Source organism: Zootoca vivipara, chromosome 1, assembly GCF_965207765.1.
Source record: "Zootoca vivipara chromosome 1, rZooViv2.hap1.1, whole genome shotgun sequence".
Lineage (NCBI taxonomy): Eukaryota > Metazoa > Chordata > Lepidosauria > Squamata > Lacertidae > Zootoca > Zootoca vivipara.
Window position 1 is genome coordinate 67,422,448 of NC_142582.1, and position 7,732 is coordinate 67,430,179.

Sequence of the window (7,732 nt, forward strand, 5' to 3'; positions counted from 1 at the left end):
AACATCATAAAGTCATAATAAATGCTTTCAAGTGAGGACTCAGGGCTGTTGAGGCAACTCCAAGGTCTCCGGCCCTTATACATGTTTCAAGTGAAGCTGAAACATGTCAGAGCTTGGATTGATCATCAAGGGTTTTTTTGGGTTGTTATTGTTTTTTGCTGCAATTAATCAGAGGAAACAACTGCACTGCTTTCACATTGCACAACAAACAGATTTATAGAGAAGGAGCATGTTCCAAAAGAAAATGGTCAGGGTAGCTTCCAAGGTTATTTCTGAAGGATTTCCTGGGCCACAGTTCAGGTTGAACCCAGAGGATTATTGTGGACAGAACTCACATTCCTAAAACCACAGACCAAAAAACAACACTGAACATTCCAACCCTAGTGTCTCCCTGTGATAAGAGATTAATGTAACCACAGCACCATCTACTGGCATTACTTAGCCATTACTATTACAGTTCAGTTTCCCAAGGCCGTTAGGTCCAGTCGTGACTGACTCTGGGGTTACGGCGCTCATCTCGCGTTATTGGCTGAGGGAGCCGGTGTACAGCTGACAGGTCATGTGGCCAGCATGACAAAGCCGCTTCTGGCGAACCAGAGCAGCACACGGAAATGCCGTTTACCTTCCTGCTGTAGCGGTACCTATTTATCTACTTGCACTTTGACGTGCTTTCGAACTGCTAGGTTGGCAGGAGCAGGGACCGAGCAATGGGAGCTCACCCCGTCGCGGGGATTCGAACTGCCGACTTTCTGATTGGCAAGCCCTAGGCTTTGTGGTTTAACCCACAGCGCCACCCACGTCTGTAGCAGATTGTCTGCAGATTATCATCTGTAGCAGATTGTATTTATGCTCGGTTGTTATGTAGTGATAGTAAACCTCTTTGGAACTAAGTAAATTACCATGATATTAAACCTTTCTGGAATGGGTAAATTTGAGACTGCAATGGTACCCTTGAATAATGTGAAAAGATACGTTGGACAGCAGTATCTTAAATGCTGGTTGATAACATTAGCATCAGCCACAATGCTGATTAAGGCTGAGAGTTGTAAATGCTTCAACAAAATACAAGCAGAAGTAATTCTATCATTAGCAGAATAGCATCAAAATTGGACTAGCAATAGTCATGAAATAATTTAGTTGCCACTGCTATTTATGAGTTTTGCTAGTAACCCGCTTTCCATGTACCATAGCAATTTATTCATCTAGTCCAGAGCTGCGGCTGCTCATTGGCAACAGCTGGTTTCAGATACAGGTCTTTCACATCACCTTTTACAAAGTAGCTGATCCTTAAATAAAACAAGTGTTTCCAAGGATTGAACCTGGGACCTTCTGATTGCAAGCTAGGACTTTGCCACTCCCACAAGGTCTGTTACTAAGGCTTATTGATTTTTATGTAATTACTGTACGGTAACAAACGTTCCTGTGGCTTATTATTGCCTGAGATCTAAGAAATGCAGAATATGTTTTCCATTTTTTCTGGCTTTCTTCAGTGCCACACTTTCGAAGCTACAGCTAAATGCTCAGTTAAGAAGCCAGATAGCTTCTTTATTTATGGTCTTTCTAGCTTTTGGTCATGCTACTCTCACTTGAGCATTATTTCCAAGATGTACCAAATAGTTCACCCCCATCATGTACTGCAACATGATTCTCATGTACAAGAAAGGCAGAGATTAGAGAAGCACTTAATGTTCTTCAAATAGTGTACAAACTATAAATAACAACACCTACCAAGCATGATATTCCTCCTAGATAACTACATGCCTTAGGCAAAGTTTGAATTACTTCAACCACCCAAGTAGATATGCATGAAGCTTCAGAGGAAATGTACCACCATGTGTTCGTTTACACAATATGCAGTTTACTGGGATTTAAAAAATAAAGTAACATATTCATATGGCTACTTCTTATGCTCTGAATTTATCTGTCAGCTACATCTGAAACCTTCAGTTGTATACAGTATGTCTATGTATGTAGGATGGTAAAGTATGGTCATTTCTCTTCATTCCTATTTCCTATTGTAATTACATATGTTTGCTATTACTGCTGCTATAACTTCCATAACAACCTGCTTCTGTTCTCTCTCTCTCTTTCCCACCCCCTCTCTCAATCACACACGCTTCATCAAAGTAGTTACTTGCCATTTCTATTGTTTTCCAACTTTCCATAACTTTCTGGGGGTATTTTTTTTATTCCTTAATACCTTAGAGTGAGTCTGAGCATGTTCTAGTCCAGGGGTCAGCAAACCTTTTCAGCAGGGGGCTGGTCCACTGTCCCTCAGACCTTGGGGGGGGGGCGGACTATATTTTTGGGGGGAGGAGGAATGAACAAATTCCTATGCCCCACAATGAACCCAGAGATGCATTTTAAATAAAAGCACACATTCTACTGATGGAAAAACACCAGGCAGGCCCCACAAAGAACCCAGAGATGCGGGCCAGATTTAGAAGGCGATTGGGCCGGATCCTGCTCCCAGGCCTTAGTTTGCCTACCCATGTTCTAGTCTGTAAAAAAAGACATCATGATTACTTTAAAGTCCAGAACCATTTCTACTATCTCTAATGCTATTACGAAAGGATATGATGATTTTCAATTGCTCTGTAATAGTAGTAATGTTAAAGTAATGGTTGAGAATATACTGTACTTACAGACCTACCGGTAAGTGATACATCACTTTGGTTATGTGTTTGAGTATGCATCAAAACATCCCAGCTTTTGTAAGTACATCTAAAGAGGCCCTCATCTCTATTTATTTCTTTAGGGATTTTCATCTGAAACATAATTATAATTCAAAGTGGTGGTAGCAGCTGGGTTTAGCTTTGCTTGTTTACACACCAGCACCTGCAGATTTTGTGAGAGCAATGTAACATTTCAAAAAATGCTTGAAACATTTTGCCTTATTTGGGTATTCTGAGTTTTTTTCTTGTGAAAAAGAATAGCTAGCAGCAAATGACGGTTTAGAGACTGGCTTAGGGCAGAATCAGAACCCCCCCCCCCAAGTACAAATTAGTTTGCACAATGAAATACGTATCCTACTTTTGGTAGGAAAGTAGGAGATACCGGTAACAATTTATCAAAGACAACTTCTGCAGTTGCACAACTAAAATAACCCAGGTGACCCCAGAGCTTGGAAATATAGTTGGGTGTGGGCATTTAGTTACAAACTGATAGTTACCATTGATACTACCTGCTTTTGCTTTTATTTACTGTTATGATCCAGGATTCACTTTCTTCAACCTTTTGGTTTCATTTCCAGTAAAAGGTCAATGTTTAGAACAGTGAGATTTCTGGCATAGTCAGATGTGCTGAGGCCAAAGAACTAGTACTTCAGGTGATACCATCTGATGGTAGGAGAACTTCCACTGAAAGATACGGGAACAGCACCATCTACTGAAGTTGGAGTAATTGGTGGAACTGCAGAAGATGGTCTGCTCTGAATTCAACACATTTATTCTTCTTAAAGTGGAAACACACTAACCATTGGACAGAAATGCATATCAGAACCTTCTTTCCAAGAAACAGCTAATATATGTTGAGTACTTCCATGAATAAGACTTTTTTTTGAAATGGAGTTGGAATTAATAACTATCACGAATGTTTCAATTTCTAGTCATTTTATTTTGTTAGGTAGAAAAAGCATAGAATATCATAGGAGTTTTCAGCAACCACAAAATTTGCCTTTGTTCAAAATTAGCATTTGAAAGCAGGTCCTTGTCATTCTGATTTGATTTATCATTCAGGTCCAAATCGGATCTGTTAAATCTGAAGCTCTGTTTTTAGCCCCTTTGGCTGTAATGGAGAATTTAAAAAGGATTGTTATTTTTTTTTCCTTTTCACATAAGTGGATGAAATTTGCAGGCAAATGAGCCCCCACCTCCAAGCTGACCAAACCTGGCAAATTAAGGGTGATTCATCTAGGAGTTTTCATGCAGAGATTGTTTTTCATTTAAGAAAAAAAGCCTCCAACTTTTAAAATTTTCTGATAGAATTGGATGCAAATTGCAGGCATAGTAACCCCTTCGGTGGGGACGAAGCTTGTAAAATCTCAGAAAAATAGGTGTAGCAGTTCTCAAGAAATAGCAGACTTTGCAGGGAGGGTTGGAGCGGAAATAGAAATAGCATTCCCCCCCCCTAAGCTTTTTTTGGGAGGCTGGGGGCCATCACCAAAAAAAAGCAAAAAAAGAGACTAGACTACAAACTGGTGTAGGCATGCACCCCCATTCCCATCAGCCATACCATCAATGGGGGGCGGGGAAGCCCCTGCACTAGTCATTGCCATGCTCATAGAAACTCTTTCACCACTCCTCTGTTCAAAAGAGCCAGTGGGGTGTAGTGGTTAAAGTGTTAGCCTAGGATAAGGGAGACCAGGGTTCAAATCCTGACTCAGCCATGAAGCTCACTGAGTGACCTTATGCCAGTCACTGCCTCTCAGTCCAGCCTACCTCACAGGGTTGTTTTTATGAACAGGGAAGGGAAGAATCATGTACACCACTTGGAGCGCCTTAGAGAAAAGGTAAGATATAAATGCAACAGATAAATAAAATGTGTGTGTGTGTGTTGGGTTGTGGTATCCATTGAAGCACGAGCATGTTTCAGGTTGTGTGTTGGAGAGGCCAAGCCAGGGCAAACAGTGAGCAGGAAGAGCAAACAGTCTCTCGTGTACTGTGATCCCTGGTGCAAGGTAAAGGCTATTCCAAAAAACAGAAAGCAATATTTCATCAGCATCTGCCTTTGGCTGTTCACCACTGCCTGTGACCTTTCCATTGTTTTACTGCATTACCTTTTCCTGTACCAGCAATAAGCAACTACTGGTAGGTGGTAGGTGAAGCAGTTGTCTAATGCCAGTATGTCAAAGATCCATTTTCTGATATTCTTACAGATCAGAGGGGAAGCCACTAAAACGCCCTTTGATTTTCCTCCTGTTGTGGAACTCCAAGCTCCCAAAGCCCTGGCTTTTAATAGTGTCTGATAAGCTGGAAGCTAAGTGGGAGCTTTGTGCCCAGTTTAAGGACAGCATGTGCCTCTGGGTGACAGTTGACATATAAAAATATGCAGTTCACATGCTTCAAAACAAACTAGCAGCATCTGTTCATTAGGGTGCTTCAATTAGAAACGGAATATTGCTTTCCAACGGACTGTCCTGAGCCCAGCAGAGCGTGGGTGCGAAAAGGTGACTACACATTCTACACCAAAGCTTCAGGAACATTACAATTGTTTTAGAAGGGTATGTGGGAGGAAGGAGGAATTAAGGTTATGTTGAAGAGAGGGGCCATTCTTGTCCTTCAGCTCAGCTAAAAGAAATGCAATCCAATGAAGGGGTCATCTTTCAAACTGGAAGGTGGTTTGATGCTCTCTCTCTCCCTCCCTCTCCCCCCTTGTATACAGCCCAAAGGGGGAGGGAGAAATGTCCAATTCTTGTAGGTCAATTTACTATTCCTTAATAAAGCTAAAGAATATCTTGTTACCACCAGACGACGTCTGAGACTGAAATAGCATAAAGGAGCACTTCCTGCCCATGTGCACCTTTGGGCTTGTGACTTTATTTGTTGCAATAGCTGAAGGGGCTGTCTAGACACCAGCTTTCCCCAAGGCTGGTTTAGTGATTTAACACTAAACTTGAATCTGAGATTGGTCGGTAGGGGTGGAGAGAACCGAAAGGAAGAGAAGCCAAGAAGCCTGTGTGTACGTGTGTACGTGTAGCCGTCATTCCTTTGGACGTGCCATCTGTGCTGATCTCCAGCCTGCCCTTGAACCAACAAGAGCCAGCACGGATGCAATTGGTTCCCCTGTATTGCCTGGAGGATTAGGCACACTGAATCACCGTGTTTAAGCCGTCTAAAAAAGAATCCGTAAAAGGAATTTTAGCTCACCTCGCCCCCTCTCTAATGGCCTTCCGGAAGATGGCTGAAACCTGTCAAAGGGAGGTTGGGGGGGGGGTCATAAATAGTTGCTCCCTTTTTGAAGTGGTTTTAATAGTTGTGGTTAATTTATTTGTGAGGGGTGCTGTGTTTTTGTTTTTAAACTGTTTTCTCTATGCTGTTTTAGTGTTTTATGGCTGCTTTATGGCATGCAATGCTATTGTCGAATTGATGTTAAGCTTGTTATTGTTTTAACTTATGAATTTAGGCTCCTTAGACTCATTGAGGAAAGATGGCTTATAAATGCTTTAAACGAATAAATATATACTCAGCTTCTCTTCTATACTGCCCAACCAAATAGTTGTTGTCAGCCTTCCCTTGGGCACTAACTATGCACTAAAATGAGCACTGTTTGGACCCTTTAGCAGACAGCATTACCCATGTTTCTCACAGCATCCTCGTGTCAAAAATATCAAACTACTAATAAAACATGCAAAAAAAGGGCAAGATATAAGACATCAACATTAAGTATACATGGCCACAAACTAACTGCAATTAGACTGACAAGTTTTCCAAACCAGTATTAATTCACCATTTTAAATTCTGCACAATCTCTGATCTGCTCAATCTGTGTGCTGCTGTCTCTTCCACATGTCAGCTTTGATATGTTTCTGAAAACCTTTCAGCTTACTTAAGTATCTCAAAAGCAGAGCATATGATTACATGATGCTATGTTGGCTTAAATTAGAAACGTTGCTGGTCACAGCCAACAAAGGTGCTTCCTGTCAGTTGAAGAGCCAAATAAATCATACCTTGCTTATGAGAGCTGACTTTGACAACTGTGGTATGGTATGGTATGGTATGGTATGGTATGGTATGGTATGGTATGGTATGGTATGGTATGGTATGGTATGGTATGGTATGAAAGGCCATATTACTGTAATAAGATACCAGAAATATATTTTCTCATTACAAAAGTAATCAAGATGAGAAGTGAACATTTTGGCATATGTACAGATGTTCCTGGATCAATTTCCAAAAGACAGCATGTCTCAATTAAAATAAATAATGGCAACAGCTCATAAATAGTTTTCTTCTATTGCCTACACCATTGGAATTGGTTAAAATTGCTCTTGCAAATGCATGTGATCAAAACATCCAGAACAGAACACATAACTAACACTGTCTAGCTCTAAATCAGCTGTGTTTATTGTATTAAAAGGTTTTATGGGGTTTTTATTCTCCAAATATTTTTAGAAGAGGTTTTTTTCTTTTCTTTTCAGAAAGTGTTTTAGCTTTGAAGTATTTTCAACTTTCTAAGTGCTCAGATCCCTGGAACAGGGTCATATGTCCTGAAGTGAGGAAAAAGAGCATAGTTATTTCATAAACTGGAAGATCTCTGTTATGTAAAAGTCTTTTCAAACACAGACTCCATCCTTTGGTAGTATTACGGACGCCAAGTATTCCGAAAGCTGACGGTAATTAAGACCAGGACACCGCTAACAGAATCATATATTGATTGATTAGACATGGTCACATTTGCTTGGCATTGTTTTGGCAATTTGTTGTAGGCTGTATATTCTCAACATTAATCGTCTTTGCTATGTGTGCAATCACTTGCATTAATTAAAAAAAGAGAAGGGTGTTGTTTTTCAGCTATTTTATATTTTTATGAAAAACAGTTGGTTTCTACCCATTTACTGAAAATCAGATTTCTCAGCATGGGTATAGAAATATAGTGAGTAAGTTCAGTGGAGCCCCTGTATTCAAATCAGAACTGCACACATATAAAGGGAAGTGAGAACTCTGAAGCAGAAAATAACGTGCTACAATATTAATAGGCTACTTATTTTAAGCAAGGGCATAAAATACCACTG